We start from the raw sequence: 22,941 nt of genomic DNA, 5'->3' as shown, positions 1-22,941 counted from the left end.
CAGCTGCTACCCCTCCACCGTCAGACTTCTCAACAGCAAACTCAATCAGGGACACTAGTGTGTGCACATTATTGATTTTTTAAATTCTCACTGTTTTGCAGTTTTTTTGCATTCATTATCTGTTTAGAGTTCTTTATTTGTTTACATGTATATGCTGTGTTCAGTTTTTTTTTGCACTACCAATAAGTGGTCATTCTGCCTTGCCGGCAGAAAAAAAATAATCTAAAGGTGTGTGATGTCATATATGTATTCTGACAATAAATATGAAACTGTTACAAGCTATGTTACAGATGTCAGTGCACACATCATTTATTTATGCAATTGGACTTCCCAAGGTTTGCAGTGGAGGTGTCCAGATTGTATTGTGTTTCACTTCTATGGACCCAAGATCAGCAAGATCTCAGTTGGATTGGAATCAATGACGATTTTTGACCTGGAAGAAAACTCCAAGTTCACTCATTACATTTTACTTAACTCAGTCTAAAATGTTTTCAACTTGTTCATTTTATTGTTATTGTGGTTTCATGATTTAAAGCAATTTATCCTCACAAAGCACATGAAGTTATGCCACAGTTCGGTCTCCTGTCATGGTCTGTGAGGATGTTCTTGGGAACAAGGTCTCAGTGCAAGATACCAAGCATAATGAAGTCGAGGTGTGCCTTGCTGATGAACTCCCAGACTGGGGGGAGGTGGGGGGTGGTGTGGTGGGTGGGAGGTGCTCAGGACAAATTATCCATGCATCTGCACCAAGTTAATATGGGCATGGTGAGAACAGGATGGGGAGGAAGTGATGGGAAATAAGGAGGTGTGTTGGTGAGGTGGGCAGAAGATTGTGGGCTATCATTGATTCCACCTCTTAACCCATTACCTTGGCTGCTCTCCAAATCAGATTCAACAGTTTTACAACTAATTGATCTAACCCTTCCCTTAAGTCACTCATTAAATTTGTGTAACAACATGTTAACATGAGGTAAACTGCCTGAGTCCTTTTCATTTGCTTCATGGATTTTTCTATTCATCAGTTGTTCTCGATCCTATTTGTGAATTTTTAAAAAACTCAGATACAAACCCAATGGCAAAAATAACCATTATGTACACCTTTTACAACTCTTTTTTGCCCCAACATTTCAACAATAGAGCCACTTGCCCACAGCACTGTAGGCGAAGGAGGGAACAAAATAAGCCCAATTTTGGAGGGTCAAATCACTCTTGATTTCTGTGCAACAACTTTCTCTCAAGGCACTAACACTTGTTTCTCAACCTGAAATAAATAATTGATGAGGATTATCCTTCATTGCTGCATATCAGAGATAAAAAATACCTAATTGATTATGAACCCTTTCACACTTCTCCATTATGCATTGCTTGCGGTCAATTTTTATATGAACACGTAATGCGACAGCAATTAGTTCTTGTCATTCTAGATTTCCATTTGGGATAAATTAAATGAGGATTTAATGGATATAAGTATAAAATTAAAAAGGTCTACTCGCTAGAATGTCGTGTTATATTTCAAAATATTGCTGTGTGCATTATTCAAGTATCGAACATGAAAGAAAGCCATAGGAGATGTGTCTGCAGGGGGATTGCATTCTCTCACTCATTTTTTCCTGTTCAGAGAATCAGACAGATTATTAAATTATGCTGATTTACTCTCTTCCTCTGTCACTTTTATCTCTACCTCTGGAGTGGACTCACAGAACCATTCGCCACTCTTCCTTCCATCTATATTCAGCGCACCAGGTCATGCAGAGAGAACGGGTACTTCAACTCCTTAGTAAGATGAAGGGAATATTCTTATTCACTAAAAGTTCTTTATTACATTTCTGCTTTATTACATGTGGCTGATTAAAGGCTTTTAAGTAATTTGAGGTACATTATGGGTGCTGCAGTAGTTCAAAGGATGGATCCCTGCATCATATGACAGTGAACGTACACATTGCTGACTTCGTAATGACCTTTATTTAAACTATAAATGTGAAAATATTAATATGTTCAGTAACTTTAGCTAATGGTTGAATGCAACAAAAAAAAATAGGATTGAATGTATAAGGATCCTTCAAGATTTTATTCAGGGCATGGAAGAAATAATGAATGTGAAATTCAATTTCCCCAAAACTTTTAAGTCAAGGAACATACTAAACTTCACGAAAGAACGCTCTTTTCCAGCATCCTAATTTCTGGTTCACAATGAGAAATATGCAAGGATTTTATTTCAATATTCTTTTTTTAATATTACAGCTCTTCAAATTGGAAATGGTAACACCGCCCTCAAGATTTAGAGATTAAACATAACACAGTTATTCATCTATTTTAATTCATTTATAATTATTTCTTTGATTGAATGTATCTAGCTGGTTAGATAATTATTGGTGGCAGAAATACTGCACTTCAAAGAGCAACACCAAAGTAAAGTGATTCATTAAATGTTCAGGGCATGTGGGATGAAATTCCTTTTTATTATTGCCTTCTTCCTTTCTCACTCACCCTCTCTCTGCAGGAGATTGTTGTTTTGCCTAAAAGATCAAATCTTTGTGCAATATTAGATAAGCTATTGAATTAAATTGGGAAGTGACTGGAGTCTGGGGAAAAATGAGCCGATAGCATCTTAAAAACAATAAACTCAACTGCTCTCTGATGAGACACGTGAAGCACTGGTAAGGACTTAATCAAATTTATATATATGCCTTTCAGCTCATTAATAAAGTTGTTAACTTGAAACATCAATCTTTTTCACTCATCTTATTTCTTTCAACAGTGGTTTTTCTTTGGCTTGGCTTCGCGGACGAAGATTTATGAAGGGGGTAAAAAGTCCACGTCAGCTGCAGGCTCGTTTGTGGCTGACAAGTCCGACGCGGGACAGGCAGACACGGTTGCAGCGGCTGCAGGGGAAAATTGGTGGGTTGGGGTTGGGTGTTGGGTTTTTCCTCCTTTGCCTTTTGTCAGTGAGGTGGGCTCTGCGGTCTTCTTCAAAGGAGGTTGCTGCCCGCCAAACTGTGAGGCGCCAAGATGCACGGTTTGAGGCGTTATCAGCCCACTGGCGGTGGTCAATGTGGCAGGCACCAAGAGATTTCTTTAGGCAGTCCTTGTACCTTTTTAACAGTGGTTACTAGTTTTGAAAAGACATCCTTTTAGGCATTGAGAAATGAGACCAGGTCAATGGAAAAAATTGAATAATAACATTAACTTGAATTGTTTTTTTTTTCCAAATTCCTTTCCAATGAAACCAGTAAAAGTGGATCCAATGGGAACTTTTAAAAGAGAATTGGGTAAAAGCTCCTAAAGCAATGTCACAGGGAATTGGTCCAAAGGACAAACATTTGAAATGACAAACACAGATAGAACAAGCCAACTGAACTTTTCCAGTGCTCTCTTAAGTCAGTGTTAAACAGATTCCAGGCATCAGAACATCTCCAGTACCTGACTAAATTCTGCTTGGCATAAGAATCAACTCATATTGACTGCAGAACACTCCACAGACTGTTAACTGTGACTGGAAAACAACACTGACATACTATTCACCAACATCAGTTAGAATTGACAATGATTTGCCACCCGCCTCGTATCCACCAGAACACATGTCCACCACACAAAGTACATTTGAGCACTGACCTACTCACATTTCTCACCTGATCCATGGCATTCATGCTATGAAGCCAACTCGTGTGGAGTTTACAATGGGCAGGGCCAACGAGTGGCACCAGCTTTCAGAGTTATGGACCATTGGCCCAGAGGCAAGTTGTAATTGACCATGGCAAACTCAGGAATTTGAATTAAGGGTGAAGGGATGGATAACCAAATCAGTCATCCAGAGATGCCAGCCAGCAGCAGATGTCAATCAGCAGACCACCAAGATGACTCCAGTGACCTGGTCAATTGCTAGATGTCATATCTGATTGTATCATTCGAGGACTTTCCCCCAACATTATCATGACAATGTGAATCTCAGGCTGAAGAACTGAAAAGTTGAGAGAAAGGGAAGAGCAACATAGTTTTAATTGTCATCAAAGGTTACTGCACGATCTCAACATATGTCAAAGGCATATCTGCAGAACAGTACCCTGCCTCCCAAAGTTCTCAAGCACTGAGGGCTTCCTGATCGTATTGGAGGTTTCAACCTGGAGCTCAGGTTGCCAGTGGTTTGGACAGAAGTCCGTGCAGCTACAGCAGTTGCGGGAATGATGGAGTTGAATCCACGGACACTCGATGTCTCTGAAGTGACTCTTTTTTTTACTTCTCTTTCACTTATTGTAAGAGGGTCTGGGCAATGCTCCTGGTGACTCTTTTGTTGCCTTATGACGGACAAAATGTGGCGTCGTTTGTTACATTTTACATGTATTGGTACATGGAAAGAAAAGGAATCTTAAGCCTTGGAACCTTGAACAACATACGGTAAATTAATTAAGCAGCCCACTGTAAGCAGGGGAAGATAAGGAGAACAAACCTCAAAGATGGATATTAAAAAAAATCACCAATATCGAGAAACAAAGCTAGATACATCACAGACTTTGACCTCCTGTTACTTTCATTCATGTGAGGTGTTTCCAACATCATAAATGACCCCCATCACCCTGGTGACAGCCTCCTCTTACTGCTACCTTGAGACAGAAGATACAGAAGTCTGCAAAAACAGCACCTGTAGATTCAAGAATAGTTCTTTCCAATAATTAACAGATTCCTGAACTCATCCTGTTATACTAATCAAGGACTGTTCAGTCACTGCAAGAGGATTGTGTATTATTGAAAGTCATTGTTTTTTTGCACTGGGAGCTATCTTTTGTACTTATTGACTTAATTCAATCAAATTTACTGTTATTATTATTTTTTCCAAATATCTGTTCATCTGCAGCAAAAATGTTGGTGATTACGTACAGTATATTTGGGAATAAATTCTGCATCAATAGTTTTCAGGAAAGAAAACCCAAGTTCTTGCCTATTCTAGCCCATTAGCAACTCCAGACCCCCAATATGGTTGATATTTAACTGAAACAGTTGAGAAGGATAATAATTGCTGATGTTGCCTGCAAGGTTCACATTCAATGAATGAAAATAAAAATAATCTTCTTTCCCTTGAAAATTCACTAAGTGGTGCAAATCTGCGCTATCAACTATTTGGTCTTGTTTGCCTCAATTCTTGAAAAGATCACACTGAAAATCCATGTACTCTCACAAATCCCTCCAATGCCTTGCTCGCCCTACTGTTATAGCTTTGCTGCTATTTTCCTGTCATTTTTATATTCTTTGGCCTCTATCGATTAGCTTTAATTTTGAAGTCAAACCTTCAGCTATTTAGCCCTAACCTCTAGAATTCCCTTCTTCACTCCTTCCACCACTTAATTTTTCTCTCTGATTTAATAGCCTTCACAAAAATAATTGCTTCCACCAAACTTTAATTGCCTTTCCTATCCATCTGCTAAAGCTGAGCATCTGTCCCATTTCTCCTCCGAGAAGCACCTTGAGAATATTTTTCTATTAAAAAAGCTGTCTAAATGCAAGGGTTTGTTCAGAGAGGAAAGCTCAACATATTCTCTGCTATTTTAATGGAAATATTCAACCAGTTCTGCTAATATGTTAATGACTCTACAAAAAAAAGTAGAAAAAAAAATGTAATACAAATGTGTTAAGTGTTCATCCACTAATATCATCAGAATTGGTTTCCAGGCATATTAAAGAATGGAGAGATTAACTTGAAGTCTTCAAGCTCATTGTGGTAATTGTGGAACAGTTTGTGAGCTGTGGGAGAAACATGCCAATGAACGACAACGTTTTGGAAGACTGGATAAAAGTTGACGACACTCAAGTTTTTTTCTCACAAGAAGATCTTGCGAAAAGGCAAATCCAAAATATTATTGTAATGGGAACTTTAAATGTGGGACAAATGCAAATCCTGGTAAATATACCACCATTTGATAAATCTTTCAGCCTGTGAACTTCATGAGTGTGTCACTCACACGATGCCAAGAGCTTTAGGAGCCAAAGTATCACCAAATAAATTTAGAGCACTGAACACTGCGGCACAGAGGCCCTTTGACCAATGTTGTTGTACCAATCAATTTAAACCCTACACCTGAACAGTCTAACCTTTCCCTACCTCACACCTTCAACCTTCTATTTTCCTGAAATCATTGTGCCTATAAAGAATTTTTTAAATTTTAATTTCAGAAATGTTTTTCTTGCACTGTCTATAAATAGGAGCAGGGTTGATGGGCCCGATGGCTGACTTCTGCTCCTATTTCTAATGTTTTTTTATGAACATTTGATTCAAATATATAATGGGTGATCCATAAAAATTGCCAGAATTAAATAAAGAAAACATGCTCATAGCGACTATACATAATAAAAAAAAGGGTGACTGCGGTTTGTGTCCTCATTGTAAGTTAAGCAGTGTCCTACTAATCATTGAGACTCTTCTCATTTGCTCAAAACACTGAACCATCAGAGTTGACATATCAGAAATATGCATTGAGTTGTTTATTGACACGAGGGAAGGATTTGTGAAGCTCTGATATGGTGATGTTGAAGCAGGAAAATTTGCTCTTAAAAACAAATTGCCATTAATAATTTGTGGGTCCTACCAAGGTTTCCCTGAAATGGCAAAAATATATGCTACATTTAAAATTACTGTTGATATCGATCTTCTATTTTTAAGAGGACATAACTTTGTTTTGAATAAGAAAATTCCCAATGAATTGAACAGAATGCTTCAACGCACTTCACGCATTTCACAATGTCAGCCTGTGAGCCGATTTTTACAGAGAAAGTTGCCACATGTTCCTTAATTTTGGCCCAGAAATTTTGGTTCCAGCATGCTTGGCTACATACAATACCACTTATCCTTCCCCTTCCCATTGCATGGAATATGATTATACTTTTCAAATAGAATTCCTTGGTGACTTAAGATTTGTTTGCAATTCCGTACTACCAGCGTAAATAAAAATATCCCCCCCAGGCTGAGTTTATATGCATGATGCACACATGACTACAATCTACAGCTCAATACATTATTCAGAGGCACTTTCTGAAAATGGAATGCACAGATGGAAAATTGTGGGCTTCACTGCACAAGTCTTCGCTGAGGGACCTTGTCCTGTCTGCAATTTCCATTTTCAGCCCTGTCTCTGTCAGAAGTCATCGCTGTGTTAAAGTCATTGAAATAGCTGCTATGTCAAATATAGCTTGGCTTCTGCAGTGCTTGGGAGACTGGATGTCACGGACGAGACAGAATAACCAACCGTAGCAATGAAGGAGAAGTTTACAGTGGGGAACAAAATGACACCAAAAAAATTTCAGGAACACACGATTTGATTGGTGCAATTCTTTTTCTGATATGCCACATTCAACAATCTGCAGATCTCATTTGGACTAACAACTAGTATACCATGCAAGTGGACAGCATCCCTTGGGGAAAGATAGTGGAATTTATTTTGCACGTTAAAAAAAATGAGAAAATAGTTCAAACTTGGCCACATAGGTTTCCAGCAGAAGATCTCAAGGAGCATCAGAAAATTGTGAGGGACTCATTCTATTTCTGGACGACTGGGCAGATTCAGCTGTGGAACGATGCAGAACATGACAGTTGCTCAGCATTAATGCCATCCCCTCTAGCAAAGCCTCAACTTCAACATTATCTGACTTGTTTTCAAACGCCTTCATGGCCAAACCTCTCCCCATTCCTCCCACTTTGCAAACATTCAGGCTCTTTGGCCGTCACCAGCTCCCCATCCATTATGGTGAATTCTTCAGTTCTCTGGGACTTAAACTTGGAATTTCCTCCCTCCACCTGTGTTATTCCTTCTGCATTAAAGGTAATCTTGATCAAACATCTGGTCAGTAGCAATTTCAAAATCGAACTTGGCATCAAGTTGAGTTTGCCAAACATTATGTGAAGCAACTGGAGACTAATCTTAACTAAACTGAAAAGCACCACAGTAAACAAAAAACAATAAAATACACAGTATCCAGAATTCAAGCAACTGCAGCCTCATGTAACCGGCAAAAATAATTAAGGAAAATAAACTTAAAAAAATAAAATAAATAAGAATAAAATAACAGGTAAAAAAAAAAAATTAAGTTAAAAATTGTAAAAGTAAATGTTCTCTGAAGTAACACATAAACCTTTGGTGAAGATGGGAAAATATATTCAGCCAGTGGAGTCCTCTTCTCATAGCAACTGTTTGAATAAAGTTGTGTGAAACACCAATGGCATCGCCCAGGATGAAAAGCTGGATGAGGCAGCTTGCTGTTGGGGTAAATCTCTGAAAATGTCTCCTTCTCCCTGCTTAGTAAGAGTCATGGTCAGAGGCTTTATTTGCAAAATGTGTTTGGGGGGGTGGGGGGAGAGGGTTAATTATCTTTAATGTTATTCATCATCTTTCTGGTGGCTTCAGGGTTGAGGAAGAACCTGCAGATGCAGCGATGGTTAAATGTTTTCAAAGAATGTGAAAATAAATCAAAATGCTTTAAGGTTTATATATTTATGCATTTATATTCATATTAAACATAAGTACAGTATAGTATTTTTGTCTTTTAAACTGTTTATTCTTAATGCACATATATTAGTTAGCATTGAAAGAGTAAGTCTCAAGCAACCGGAAAAATACATTTAACTGGCATCTAACATAAGTAAGACCAAATGAGTTGCAGCAACTGGATATTGTTGAAAATGAAAACATTGTGAAATGTTGCACTATTTTCTCTGGAAGGGTTGCAAGGAGTCACAATTAAAGAGTGGCATGTATTCATTGAGAAGCAGGGTTTTTTTTGTCTCAAGCCATCTAGAAATGACAACCGCAAGAATGACTTTGGATGATTTTCCAATGGGATGGGAAATTTTAAGGTTAAAATCAATATATTCCTTGTAAACTACTGAAATTATATCTTTTTTTGTGTGTTTCTGGTTTAACAGAATAACCTGGTCCTAAAATAAATCACTTGAGAAATGTAATTATTTCATGCCCTGCCAATTGCCAGTTTCTGATTGAAAGCTCTCAAAGTCTTACACAGATTAATTGGATAGCCTCACGTGGTTTGGGATTTTTGTGATTTTTAAAATTCACCAACGGTAATTATGAAAATCCATTATGTAAATGCAACGAACAGTTTTTGTGTGGAGTTAAAGGCCAGAGACAGAGTTATGCAGAAATCTAGCACAGGCCCTTCAACTCACTTAGTCTGTGCTAATTTTCACTAATCCTTCCTCAACCCATTTTAGCCTCCTCATTTTCCTATTAACTTACCCCATTCAACCAATATTCTCACACTCAACCAATCACCATGGACAATCCATATATCCACCCACACATTTTTGAGATGTAGAAACCCTCAGGGCCACATGCTCATGCCACATAGGCAACACCAGAGATCAGAATTGAACTCAAAGTGCTGGAGCTGCGAAGTATCAACTCTACTCGTTGAATCACTCTGCCCCTAATTGCTCACGTGATTCTCAGAAGACAAACTCTGGGCACAAAACATAAAATTACATGGATTTCAGAATAGTCGTTTCTCAGAATTTGCTATTATTGCATCCAACGCTGTGGCTTCTGTCTTGCGGAAGCAAGTTTGGAAACAAAACTGAGGTTTGCACACAGGCTCTGCTCTCCATTGCCTGTATCAAAACTCAACTGCATAACATGTTCAAGTGGAAATAATTCTCCCCTGTGCCATTTCAAGTTGCTGTTTAAAATTCAAGGGTCCCCCAAGATAAACAATTACATTCCAACATCTGCAGTAACCTCACCACAAGGTTAATAATGAGTATTTTTTAAAAACATATCCAAAAATGATGTGCACCTAATACACCAATCTGCAATAAAGAACAAAAAAAATACTTGTTCTGCATACTGAGCATATAACATAAAGATAAATGATCCCTCAGTGTTTCACACATTAATAGATTACATTTGTTTATCAATTCATGTATGAAAATACAATCACTTTGTAGCGGCTAAAGCAGAGCCACACATAATTACATTTTCAAAGTAAGACTACATAATGAATCTCCAGCAACTGATGTGTGAAACAAGTTGTGTTATTAAAGTGAATTAAGGTTTAAGAGAGAATGCTGCTGTGCTTTAAAGCATGCGCTATTCCAGTGGAACCTGCTGTTTTAACAATCCCTAAAGTGAATTTTTAGATTGGTTAGATCTTATTAACCTAATGGTAACCCTGACTGTGTAACTAATTATGCAGATTGAATGTGTGTTCCACATCCAATTGCTTAGTTTCTCTTTATTGATTATTTGCAACCCTTTCAACAATCTTGGTCTTGCTATCTTCTCCATTCTCAAAAGAAACTGCGATATCTTTTACAATCTAAAAACTGACAGCACTAATTCCTTTAAATCCAAATGTTTCTCTCAATGACATTTAAATTTTTATGAAGCCCAGTAGCTAAATACTACTCCCAGAACTGTGAAGATCTACATCCTGGACATATTACAAGAACATAATTACTACTTGTTTCTTGAAATTAGCTATCAACAAATCTCTTCCATTCCACCCCCATCCCCCCCACTACCACTACCTTCAATAATTTTCACAATGCCTCTTTTTTGGTTTCCTCGCTTATCATTCCTAATATATTCATTATCCGTTTGAATATTGTTTTTTTTTCACCCCATCAGATTTATTACCCAAAATATTAACCATTATTCCTGCATTTTTACAGTGTTGAAATCAAAGTACTTACCCCATCACCCCCCCTCACCTCCACCACCCCCAACAACACCACCCTCAACCAAGGATCCTGACTTTCTCAGTCTTTCCTGCAACTTGCAAATGACAGGTTTATTGAGCATCATCAAGTGGCTTGGTACTGTCACACTCACTTAAAACATTCCAGTGCTACCTTTTGAATATGAGATTAAAACAAGGCCACCTTTGACCTGTGAAGTTCATCGAAATGATCCTGTTGCAACACCAAAAAAATGTCCTGGTGGCTCAGGCAAGGGGCATCCTTCATAACATCATTAAAACAAATTATCTGGCCAGTATAACATTTGCTGTTTGAGGGAGGGAGTTTGCTGTGAGCTGATTAGCTGTCCTAGTTCCTTTACGAAATGACCCTTGAAACTATAGCATTTAAAATATTTTAACAGCTGTAAATCGCTTCAAGCCATCCTGAGATCGTGAAAGGAGCTACAGAAATAAATTGCATGATTTTTTTTTATTCCTTTAAACTCAATCTTGTTTGTAGACTAATTATTGTTCTTTAATTTCCAAAACTGGGGGTGGGGGTTTTCTTGGTTTTCAAGATGAAACCTGAGGCAAAACTGACAAAGTTACATCAGGTCAGAATTTGGAAAGTTGGTTAGAACAGACCAGTGGCATCAAACTATTCACATTACAAAAATAAATTGTGAGAATTAACTGGAGTAGCCTCCACTGCTCACTGTTTCACCATTATCTAAAGGATAATGAGGTTTTGGAATTTGCTCCCTTGTTGGGGATGAGTCTAACTGTAAATTAACTGCTCACTTTTCACAATTTGTTCAATAATATCATGCATAAACCTAACATCCAAGAAAAATAAATTATTCTGCAATTTATCAATGATTGAAAATATCTTGATTTTTTTCTAAGAAATTATAAATAAAATTGATTTTTTTTTTCCAAACCAAAATGTAGTTAAATTCTACATAGCAGCAGTGAAAGCTGAGGGTTTGGTGGAGTGTGTAGATATGACAGCACTTCTTAAATTGACCCATTTACCTAATATCCAGAACTGATTTCTCTTGGAAATTTACTGTATTTGCGACTATTCCTTTGACATTTTAGCTTTCCAAATCAAAAATAACTAAAAGGTGGAATGAAGTACAAAAATGAACAGCTGTTTCAAACTCAGGCATAGAAATCTGCTTTCCACCTACTTTTCTTGCGTTAAATCATTATTGTGTTTCGTTCTGGCACTAACTTATGTTCCCCTAAAAGCTTGCCTTCAAATGGTCAAAAACAAGTGGCAATAACATAAGTGAAACAATAAAGTCTGCAGGTGTGATCGTGATTAATACACAAAAGTGCTGGAGAAACTCAATAGATCCTGCAGCATCCACATGAGGCAAGGATATTGTAGCGCGATTAATGACCATTCGCAGGCACGAAGTAAGGGCCAAAGGCTTTATTGATCTAAAGATTCAAGCATGCCTCAGCATGCTGGTGGCTCAAGACCAAGGGCAGGTACCCCTCCTTTATAGAGTCCAGCAGGGTGATGTGGGGCACTGTCTTTACAGTCCATGAGTTGCACAGTAGTGTTCACAGGTTTAGTCTCTCTGGTGGTTTTACCCATTGTTGGGACCGCCGCAGTCCTGTTGCCTGTGCCTCTTGCTCTGGCCGCCTGATGGCTCAATCACTGGGCTGGCTGTTGGAGGGCTGAACCATGCATTCATGGCCGTACAGAGTAAGGATCTGGTGGCATTCAGTGCTTCCGGAAGTACCTCTTTCCACTTGGACACGTTCATCCCTCTCACCTTTAGGGCCAACTGGACTGCCCTCCAAATTGTGCCGTTTTCCTTCTCTACCTGGTCATTCCCTCAGGGGTTGTAGCTGGTGGTTTTACTTGTTGCTTTGCCCCTGGAGAGGAAATAACGTCACAGCTATTCATTCATGAACACTGAATCCCAGTTGCTATGCATGTACGTGAGATACCCTAACAGAGTGAATATGGTGTGGAGTGCTTTAATGACCGTGGTTGTAGTCATGTCTGGGCAGGGAATGGCGAATGAGAAGCGCAAGTATTCATCCACAATGTTCAGGAAATAGCTGTTCTGGTTTGTGGATGGGAGGGGCCTCTTCAAGTCTATACTGAGGTGTCCAAAGGGGCGAGCGGCTTTTTTTGAGATGGGCTCTCTCTGGCCTGTAAAACTACAGCTTGCATTTTGCACAGACTGGGCAATTGTGTGTCAGCTCTCTGATTTCCTCCAGCGAGTAGAGAAGGTTACATGCCCTCATGAAGTAGTAGAGTCTTGTGACCCTGGGATTGCAGAGGCTATCGTGGAGGGTGTTCAGGCAATCTACTTGCACCCCGGCACAGGTTCCTCTGCTCAACACGTCGGGGGGGGGGGGGGGGTCGTTGAGCTTACCCAGCCAGTACAAGATCTCATAATTATAGATGGACAGCTCAATTCTCCACTGCATGATCTTGTCATTCTTAATTTTGCCTCGACATTTGTTATTAAACATAAAGGCGACGGCTCCCTGGTCAGCCTGCCGGCCAAATAATGCCTCCAGTGGCACACCACCTCTACTATAGCCTGTGCCTCCTTCTCCATGGCAGTGTCTGCATTCAGGGCCCTGCAGAGAGTGTGAAAAAATGCCACTGGCCTGCCTGCCAGGTTCAGTGTCGCAGCCAGTGCAAAGTCGGAGGCATCACTCTCCACTTGGAACGGGACCAACAGGTCGATGGTGTGCATTCCTGGCTTGGAAATCTCTTCCATGATTCTCTTGAAGGCTGTACAAGCCTCCGTCAATAAGGCACATGAACTCAGGGTTGGGGACAATATCACCATGCTCCACCATGTACTCCAGGATCACCAGTTGCTCTGTGCTGAACACAATTCTTCTGGTTATATGTTAGTTTGAGGGCTTTCGCAGTGGCCAGGAACCTCCACAGGTTGTTGTTGTGTTCTTTCTGGTCATGGCTGCATATGGTGATGTTAACCAAGTATGGGTAAGTGGTTTTTAACCCATTGTCTTCCACCATGTGATCCATTTCCCTTTGTGAGGCTGAAAGGGATCCGTAAGATTTGGTACAGTTGACTGTTGGCCTCAAATGCTGTGTAGGGCCAGTGCTTTGTGCGGATAGGGTTTTCGTGCTACGCTGACTTGAGATCTATGGTCGAGAAGACCCTGTATTTTGTGATCTCATTCACCATGTCATCAATTCGGGGCAGGGGGTAGGTATCCATATAACCATATCACCATATAACCATTTACGGAGTGGAAACAGGCCATGTCGGCCTTTCGAGTCCGCACCGGTTCACTAGAACAACTCCACTAGCTCACGATGACCTTTTCCATCCAGCACGGAGCATCTCTGACCCAGTACCATTGAGTAATACAGCAAATTCTTTAATTGCAGATGAGACCCTATTCCAGGTCAAAATGTTGGCTTCTGTGTTTCCTCCGCGTTGTTCACACATCCGGCCAGCGCGAGATCCCTGGTGGCCACCGAGTCTTCTCTTCCATTGGGAATGTGACGAGGGCGTACTGAGGGTTTGCGTGTCAACTCCACTTGATCCACCAGCGGGTCCGCTTTGTGGGGTCTACACTGCTTCCAGAGGAGAACAGGTCCCAGTGTCATCATCCATTTAGGCAGCATTGTGCCCGTCATGGGTGAACTGGTTGATGGTTTGACTGAGGTCAATCACCATCCGATTCTTCTCTGCCCCCTTTACCACCAGCATCTGTGCCTTCCATGGACTATTACTGGGCTCATTTATGCCCTCCCTCAGCAATCATTCCACCTCAGACTTAATGAATCCCCTGTCCTCCGGGCTGTACCGTCTACTCTTAGTCAGCCTACAGTCTGGGGTGAGGTTTTGGATCAGTGGGGGTAGGAGGGAGGAGAGGCCCGTAGAATGGCCAGGCTGCAAGTGGGTAGTGCTGCCCGACCTCCAGGTGCATGATTGGGCCTCTCCAAAAGGGAGGGGTGGGACCTCCCAGAACAAGACTGCGAGCGGGGGATGGGGCCATCAAACAGCATCAGTACCCCTTTTAAAATGATGGGGGCGCAGAGATGGGGCATCACCAGCATTCTGAAATCTTTGTTTTTTGACCCCTCCACGGTTAGGTTCATGTAGCACTTCCTTTGGATTTCGGTCGAGAGGGACTTAGAGGCTAGTGCTACCTGGTGTGTATGAAACTCTTGGTGCTCCTCGTGTCGAACAGACAACACGTGGTGTGACCATTTACCTCCATGAATATTATGGTGTGGTTGACAATGGTCCACAATAATTGAGGCTAACGTCAGTTCTCAGTCTGATCCACTGCTGCTGTGTCATTGTGTCGGCGGCCGCCAAGAAGACCGCCTGATAAATCGCAAATATGGCTGCCTGCATGGATCGCATGTGGTGGAGCCTAGAAGTGAAGCCGGCAGTGACTTCCCTCCTTGTTGTGACATAGGCCCGGAAGTTCAGATCTCCACAGCCGGAAGTGACGACTGGAGTTGCTCGAGCTACGGTGGTGATACGGGTTGTGGGCCACACGTGGCGCTGATCGCGAGGGGCTTAGATCGGCATATCCTTGCGTAGTGCCATTTCCGCCGGCAGTTCGAGCTACGTACAGGGCTGGACTTTTGAGGATGTTTGCTCTGTCCACAGTAGTTACACCTCATGTGCTCGGCAGTTGTGATGGCTGTCAGGGGCAGGGGCCCTGAATCTCAAGATGGCACTGCCCGTTCTGCTATCTCTATGGCCCAGGCCTTCTGCATGACCTCTTATATGGACCAATCGCCCTTCTCCAGGAGATGTTCATGGATGAGTTGGCAGTGGAATCCAGCGACCAGTCCATCATGGATGAGCTCCTCCACCGGCGTCATGTCCTGGCACCCGCAGTCACACCGCAGTTCCTGCATGGCCTGCACAAATTCGTCGACTGACTTACCCGGGCCTTGGAGTCCTGAGCAAAGCTGGAAGTGCACATACATGGTGTTCCTTGGTGCTCCATATTGTTGGCAGAGCAGGGACACGGCCTCTTCCTACTCCCATGCAATCGCGGATCAGTTGGTACGCGCGATGGCCTACCGCTGCGAGTGGTAGGTCATACTTGTCGCTGACTGCTGGGATTTTGGGGCATCTCATGTAGGCCTTCAAGCAGTATAGCCACATGTCTAATTTTACAGAGGGCTCTGGGTCTTTCAGGTCAATCTCCAGCTTCTCCAACCAAATTGCCTTGTCCATGGTGCTTAAAACTGTAGCATGATCACTGACCACTCACAGACAGAAAGTAAGGGCCAAAGGCTTTATTGATCTAAAGATCCAAGCATGCCTCAGCATGCTGTTGGCTCAAGTCCAAGGGCAGGTATAGGGGAGGAGATTAGGGCTCTCGGTCTTTATTAGGGGGAAGGGGCTACCGGTTCAGCAGGTGGGCCAGCCTGCCCAGCTCAGTGATGAAGGTGCCTGCAATACCATGTTCCACCATAGATATATAACAAATCTTTCAGGACTTAGCCTTTCCTCGAGATAAGGTAATCTTGATAAAGGGCTCAGGCCTGAAAGGCTGATTATATATCTTTGCTGCAAGATTTGCCAAGTTTTTCCAGCTATTTTGTGCTGACTGTGAACGCGAATTAAGCCAGAGCTCAATGTTCCTGCTCCATGTGCCTTGCAGCACAAGAAATATAGAGGGGCACAGTCCTTATTCTCACAACCTTGGCAAATATTTGATATCTTCCCCAATGATTCTGGATATCTAACATGAACAAAATCAGTAAACAATACCTGTAATTTGTTTTGATACTCTGGAATAAATTTCTCATCGTCAGTAAAATTCCAATAATGCAGAACAAGGACTCCTCACTGATTCTTGATGGGTCATGAGAATGTTTGCTGCTGTCACAGATGCACCCATGAGCAAAAGGAGTCTGCACATAGCCCACCACATGTTCTCTGTGGACCAAGAGATGCTGCACGTGAATAGATTTCTCTCCAATTTGCGCACATACGTGATGTAAGAACAGGAGCAGGAGGTGAGCTTCTAGCCCGTTGAACCTGCTCTGCCATTTAACAAGATAATGGCTGAACTGGCCTTGGAAACAGCTCCACTTATCTAAATGTTCCCCATAATCCTTAGCTCCCCTACTCTGCAAATACCTGTCCAACTGTGCCACAAATACATTAATGAAGCAGTGTCAACTGCTACCTTGGGCAGAGAATGATTCATTGCAAAAAAGTATTTCATCCTCAACTTCATCCTAAATCTACTCCCCAAATCTAGAGGCTTTGTCCCCTAGTTTTTATCTCATCTACGAATTAAAACAATATTTTTTCCTCTATCTTGTCTATCCCTTTCAGAATTTTCTTTTTCTTCTAACATAATCTTATGTTTGTCCAAGATCCCCTCTCATTCTTCTGATTACCTGTCTTTGCAAAATAATTGATCTCTCTTCTGCAGATTCTGTGTCCCAGAATCAGAAGACATTTGCTCAGGGTTGCGCACAGAGGTGACCATGGAGGAGAGAGGAGACAACAATGATCAGACTCTCATGATTTGAGGTATTAGTTGGGTTATTTCTCAGTCCAGAGGTCAAACAATGATGGAGAAGTCTGAGTGCCAAGCTTCTTGCACATTGTCAACTCAGTCCACTGAGAGATCACTTGTTCTGGAGGGTCAGGACATTAATGGTCCACCCTTAGTCACCTCCTATCAGGTCTCAGACAGCATGACCAACCAGTCAGCTCAAACCACTGCTTCTTCAATTGTCACCTCAGCCAAGGCATATGTATGGATTCAAAATGAAAGTAAGAAAAATAACAGCCAGGGGAGCTACGCAATAAATATTGCAAATACAGCTGGTACATCGAAGATAGTCAAAAGAGAAAAAAAAGGGCTTTTAATCTTATAGATATCCTGAATATCAATTTATGCACTTTTTTTGTGGCCTCCATCAGTCATGGTCGACCATGGGTAAAGCCATGGCAGAGTTGATATGGAGATCTGTCTGTGGCCCATGCAGTGGGACTGCTCTCTCCATTCTAATGACAGGTTCAACAGTCAGCAGTCAGCCGCTTTCAGGATTCCAACTCCAGATTTTTCCTTGGGGTTTACTCCCAAAACCTTTCCCATGAGTGGATATAGTCACAAGGCAGTGGAGGTTTGATATCGCAGTTTCCCCTCTCCTAGATGAGTTACCATCTGTGGTTCGTGAGCCTCATCTGCCTGGAGCAACTGGTTTCGAGGCACCAGTGGCCTGCCTTTGCCCCTTCTCCTGTCAGTGAGAACTCCTCCTCCGGGCATAAAAACAATGCCACATGTGAAGGCCAGGAGTTGGACTTGGTTGTCAGGGGCTGTTTGAAACACCCGCCATGAAGAATATTTGTGTAACAATGGGATCTCATCCCCATGACCACCCTTCAGTTATGATAACCTTTAAAGCAGTCTATGCACTATTTAATGGTATATTTTGGATTACTTTGAGTATGATGACAATATGCAGATGTCTTTTCATTCAGTGGGAGAGTTAAGTCACATTCATATGGGAGCAACTGGTATCACAATATACATAAACGTCATCAAAGAAGACTGCTCACTTTATTAATTTCAGGCCAAGGATGTTGAAAGAATATTTTCATTACATGAGGCATTAAGCGATCAGAACATAAGAAACAGGAGCAGGAATCGGCCATCCAACCCATCAAGCCTGCTCTGCCATTCAATGAGTTCAAGGTTAATCTGATGATTGGCTCATCAACACCTACCTGTCTTTTCCCCATACCCCTTAATTCCCCTACTATGTCAACATCTATCCAGCCTTGCCTTATATATATTTACTGAGATACCACAGATTCATCACCCTCTGGGAAAAGCAGTTCCTCCTCATCTCTGTCTTCTGATTCATGAGGGTATATCCCCTAGTTCTGGTCTCCCCCACCTCTGTGCCTTTCATAATTTTATACATTTCTTTAAGATCCCTTCTCATTCCTCTAAATTCCAGTGAGTACAGTCCCAGGCAACTCACCTTTCCTCATAGGGCTAACCTCTCATATCTGGAAGCAACCTGATGATTTTCCTCTGGACCACCTCCAAAGTAAGGAGACCATAACTGCATGCCGTACTCCAGATGCTACCTCACCAGAACCTTGTACAGTTGCAGCAAAACCTCCTTGCTCCTAAATTCAACCTCTCTAGCAATAAAGACCAACTTTCTATTTGCCTCATAAAGGATGATTTTACTTAAAAATGATTGGCTCACTATTGCATCGCAAATACTTGTAACATCATCCAAATTATTTGCAAATGTTTGAATGTGATCTCCAAGTTCAGGATTCCTATCTTAAGATTTGACTGGACTGCTTATCCAGTCTTACGGTATCCACTTGGCAATGTCTGAGAAAGGGACTCAAATTCAACAAAAAAATAGATGAATCAGCATTCATCATGAGTGATTAAAAGTGCAGAAAAATGAAACATTTAATTGCAATGAAACTTGTGCTTCAACCATAAATTTCAGTTTGTTGCCTTCAGTGGTCCATTGTCCAAATGTTTAAAATGAACTCCACTTGGAGCCAAAGGAAGGATTTATCTTAATTTAATGAGTGTGGGCTTGATTACTTGAATTGTTAGCCCCCAAAAGTATCTTTATGAATTGTCTGCTGTCCCAAAACTTTGGCTGCCATACTGAATAGCTTGATATTCAAAAGAAATCCATAATATTCAAGAAACACTCATTAGCTTTCAAGTAGAGAGCTTGTTGACTGTTCAGATGTTTATGGTCAACAAATTGAGAAATAAGGCAGAGATGTGCTATTGCACTGCACGAGGATTTTCACGGAGAAGGCTTAAAGATGCTATTTAGAAAGAGCAATATTCTTGCTGTTGTCACATTCAATGATTTTACAATGGCAAAAAATCAAAATGTGGTATTGAAGATATATCAATGAATTTTATTTCTATTATGTGTGTCAATAAACGCAAATATAATACCTGTCCTCCAGATGAACATAAAAACAATTAGAAATAATGCATAATTTGAAATGCACCAACAATCTGACTGATACAATCATATTGATAAGAGCACATCGAATATTAAGTACCCATCTCCTGAAAACTGCCAAAATGTCAGTGTTCCTACATTACTCAGCTAAATTATTGTCAGTGTTTACAACAATACATTGACTCATCTATGTCACAGAATTACTTCATTCTTCATGATCATCTACTAGGCACAGGATAACAGGCCTTTCAAGTGAAGCAACACTTCATTTGTGTATCTGCACAACTGATTTACTGCATCTGGCACTCCCTTTTTGGCCTTCTCTCTTTCGGGGCGGCTGGGTGCAGACTGGGAGATTGCTTCGCTGAGCATCTTCACTGCTTCCGCACAAGTTACAGAGACCTCCCAGTAGCAAATCATTTCAGTTCTGCGTCACACTCCCACACTCACATGTCTGTCCATGGCCTTATGTATTACCCTCCTCCAAGATCATCTGCAATTGGAGGAACAAGACCTGATTTTATGTTTGGGCAGTCTCCAGGCAGATGGCATTAACATTGTTTTCCCTGATCTCTTCCCCCTCCCCTTCACTTCCCATTTCACCCAGCCATCCCTCCTCCCCTTGATCTCTGCTGTCCCCTCCCTCCCTTCTCCACCTATCACCTCCTGCCTTTGCGACTGCCCTCCTCCCCCTACTCTTTTGTTCGGAGACTTGTCGATATTTTCCCATACCTTGATGAAGGATTCAGGCCCAAAACGTCGGTTATGTATTTTTGCCTTTGCTACATAAAGGACACCGTTTGACCTGCAAGGTTTCTCCAGCTTTGTGTTTTACTTCAACCACAATGCCTGCAGATTTTCGAGTTTTACTACAGATATAACTGCTCACTTTAACTGTGTGACTGCCATTACATTTTCATTTGAGACAAATGGATGCATTTGCCGTGATTTGATGTTCCTTGGGAACATTTCTATTGAAATAGATAGTTCAAACTTGACTACATTTGTATTGCTTATTTATTTAAGCTGGGTACAATTGCTGAGCAGATGAGCAAGTAAGCATTGACAGTTTGCCCATATGAGGGCAGCCCTCTTGAACTGAAGTGACAGTTGAAACCCTTTATATCACTGCTGATGCCAGAGAGAAAGGAGAGGGGGGTTGGGGGTGGGGAGTGGTGGGGAAACTGCAGAACTCTGAATAAATAGCCCAAAATATGATTTTCTACCAGCAAAGTGAATGTAAGTAGTTTGGAAAAAAAAACCCACAGAAATGCTGGAGGAACTCATCCAGTCTTGCAGTGTTCATAGGACGTAATATTACTGATGTTTTGGGCCTGAGCCCTTTTTCAGATGGTCATAATATGAATGTTTGCACTTTGATGCTGCCACAAAACACCAAATTTCATGACTTGTTCATGACAATAAATTCTGATTCTGAAGATACCAGCAAAGAGCAGGCATGTGTCTGGAGAAAGTAAAAGAGAAGGGGAAGGCTGGGAGGGGGAGGAGTCCAGGCCAACAAATAAAAGGTGTTAATTTGATTTGATGAGGAAATGTGAGAATTGATTTTGGATCTGTGAAATGAGACAGTGGGAAAGGAGAAGAGGGAGAGAGAGAGAGAGAGAGAGAGAGAGAGAGAAAGAGAGAGAGAGAGAGAGAAAGAGAGAGAGAGAGAGAGAGAGAGAGAGAGAGAGGGAGGAGACAGAAAGGAAAAAGGAGGCAGTCTTTATTCAACTGCCTGTCAGCTTTTTGTTCATACCTTGAAGAAGTGCTCACCCCCAGAACATCAGTAATATATCTTTACCTCCTATGGACATTGTGTTGTGTTCCTCCAACATTCACTGTGTGATTTTACTATAATCACATCATCTGCAAACTTCTGAGTTTCACTCAAAAGTAGTTTGGAGTTGTGGAGTATGCCAATAAATTCCTTCACAAAATTTCCTCACTGTGATTATGCTCTGAGTAGAAGACATTTAATGCACATTTGATTCTCTTCCACAATATTAACTCTTGTGTGACTGCCATTATAATAAAAATATAATAACCATATAAGCTAACCTACAAAAATTACCCTGATCAGAAATGCACAATCAGATCATCTGAATACATTGTATCATATCTCTGAAATTCATTCCCTTGAATTTCCATTGCACACGAAAATGCACTGATATGACTATCCATGGTGATGGTGCTATGACAAAGGAATAATTGATAGTTAACATGTATTTTGGTGACAGTGACTAAAGGACATGCAAAATTATTCCATAAGATTAATTATTTCCTTTCAAGATATTTTGTTGAATTTAACATAGCAATCCATATGCAAAATATTAATAAAGCAAGGAAAAATAATAATGGATACATAATATAAAATTAAAGTAAATACACGGTATGCCATATTTTAAATTTCATCCTTTATTATTAAATGTGATTATCTGTTAAAATGATTATACATATAAATCAATTAAATACTATTATAACAAATTACATTATATCTTAATAAGATCTAAAAAAGGGATATTATAGAGGATCATTATAATTATAATCCCACAAATCCACTTATCTAAAAGAAAAAAAAATAACCTAAAACTTTAACTAATCTAACCCCTCCCTCTAATTTCTTATTTCCACTTAAGAAGACAATCAAGCCTCTACTCCAAATGGCTGCAGCTCCAATAGTGCACTATTCTTTCTGAACTACACTGGTCAAGATTTTGGAATGGTCTTCTACCGATAACTACTTATAGAAGAAGTGAGAATAACTACCAAACACAACCACACCAGCTACCTTCTGTTCAAAAAAATAGCCAACCCTCAATATAAAGTGTCTTGTGAACAAAGGGAATGAAGGAAACAGAGAAATACAACATTAATATTGCACTGATCCTGGGCAGAAATCCAGAAAATGGTGTGAAAAAACTTGTAAATAAAATTGTCTCTCTTCGCAACAATATTCCAATAAGAAATCAAAGCAAACAGAACGATGACAAGGCCACATTTTGCAGATTGAACATTACAGAGTTGGTTTTCCTTTTGTAACTGGCTTGAATTGTGGAGGGCTCAGACCCAAAACATTTTGCTTCCTACTGATACTTCATGACCTGCTGAATTTCTCCAGCACTTTGGTGCACTGCAGTGTAACCCAACATCTGCAGGTTTTCCTGATTACTTTCATAATTAAGTGTATTTTTTACACCAAGTTTGAGCCCCTTGCAATAGAATTCCATTATTACCTTTCCTTTGTTGAGCCAGCATTTTTGTCCAAACCTTTGATCATCTGTCTTAACATT

At 40.8% G+C, this 22,941-nt stretch overlaps 1 long non-coding RNA gene across 3 annotated transcripts in view; it reads right to left on the bottom strand.

Annotated features, from left to right (window-relative positions):
- Window positions 1-22,941, bottom strand: part of LOC138743217 (uncharacterized) — a 1,573,181-nt gene that overhangs the window by 890,258 nt on the left and 659,982 nt on the right. The window contains exon 8 of one of the 3 annotated variants that reach the window (XR_011344729.1): window positions 12,194-12,570. The exons of the other annotated variants lie outside the window; for them this stretch is intronic. This is a non-coding gene — a long non-coding RNA (uncharacterized lncRNA). Of the gene's footprint in view, window positions 1-12,193; window positions 12,571-22,941 lie in introns of those variants that run through there. 3 annotated transcript variants of the gene reach the window in all.

This window comes from Narcine bancroftii, chromosome 9 (genome assembly GCF_036971445.1).
Source record: "Narcine bancroftii isolate sNarBan1 chromosome 9, sNarBan1.hap1, whole genome shotgun sequence".
Taxonomy (NCBI): Eukaryota; Metazoa; Chordata; class Chondrichthyes; order Torpediniformes; family Narcinidae; genus Narcine; species Narcine bancroftii.
The sequence above is the reverse complement of the archived record's forward strand: the minus strand, read 5'-3'. Positions and strand labels throughout refer to the sequence as shown.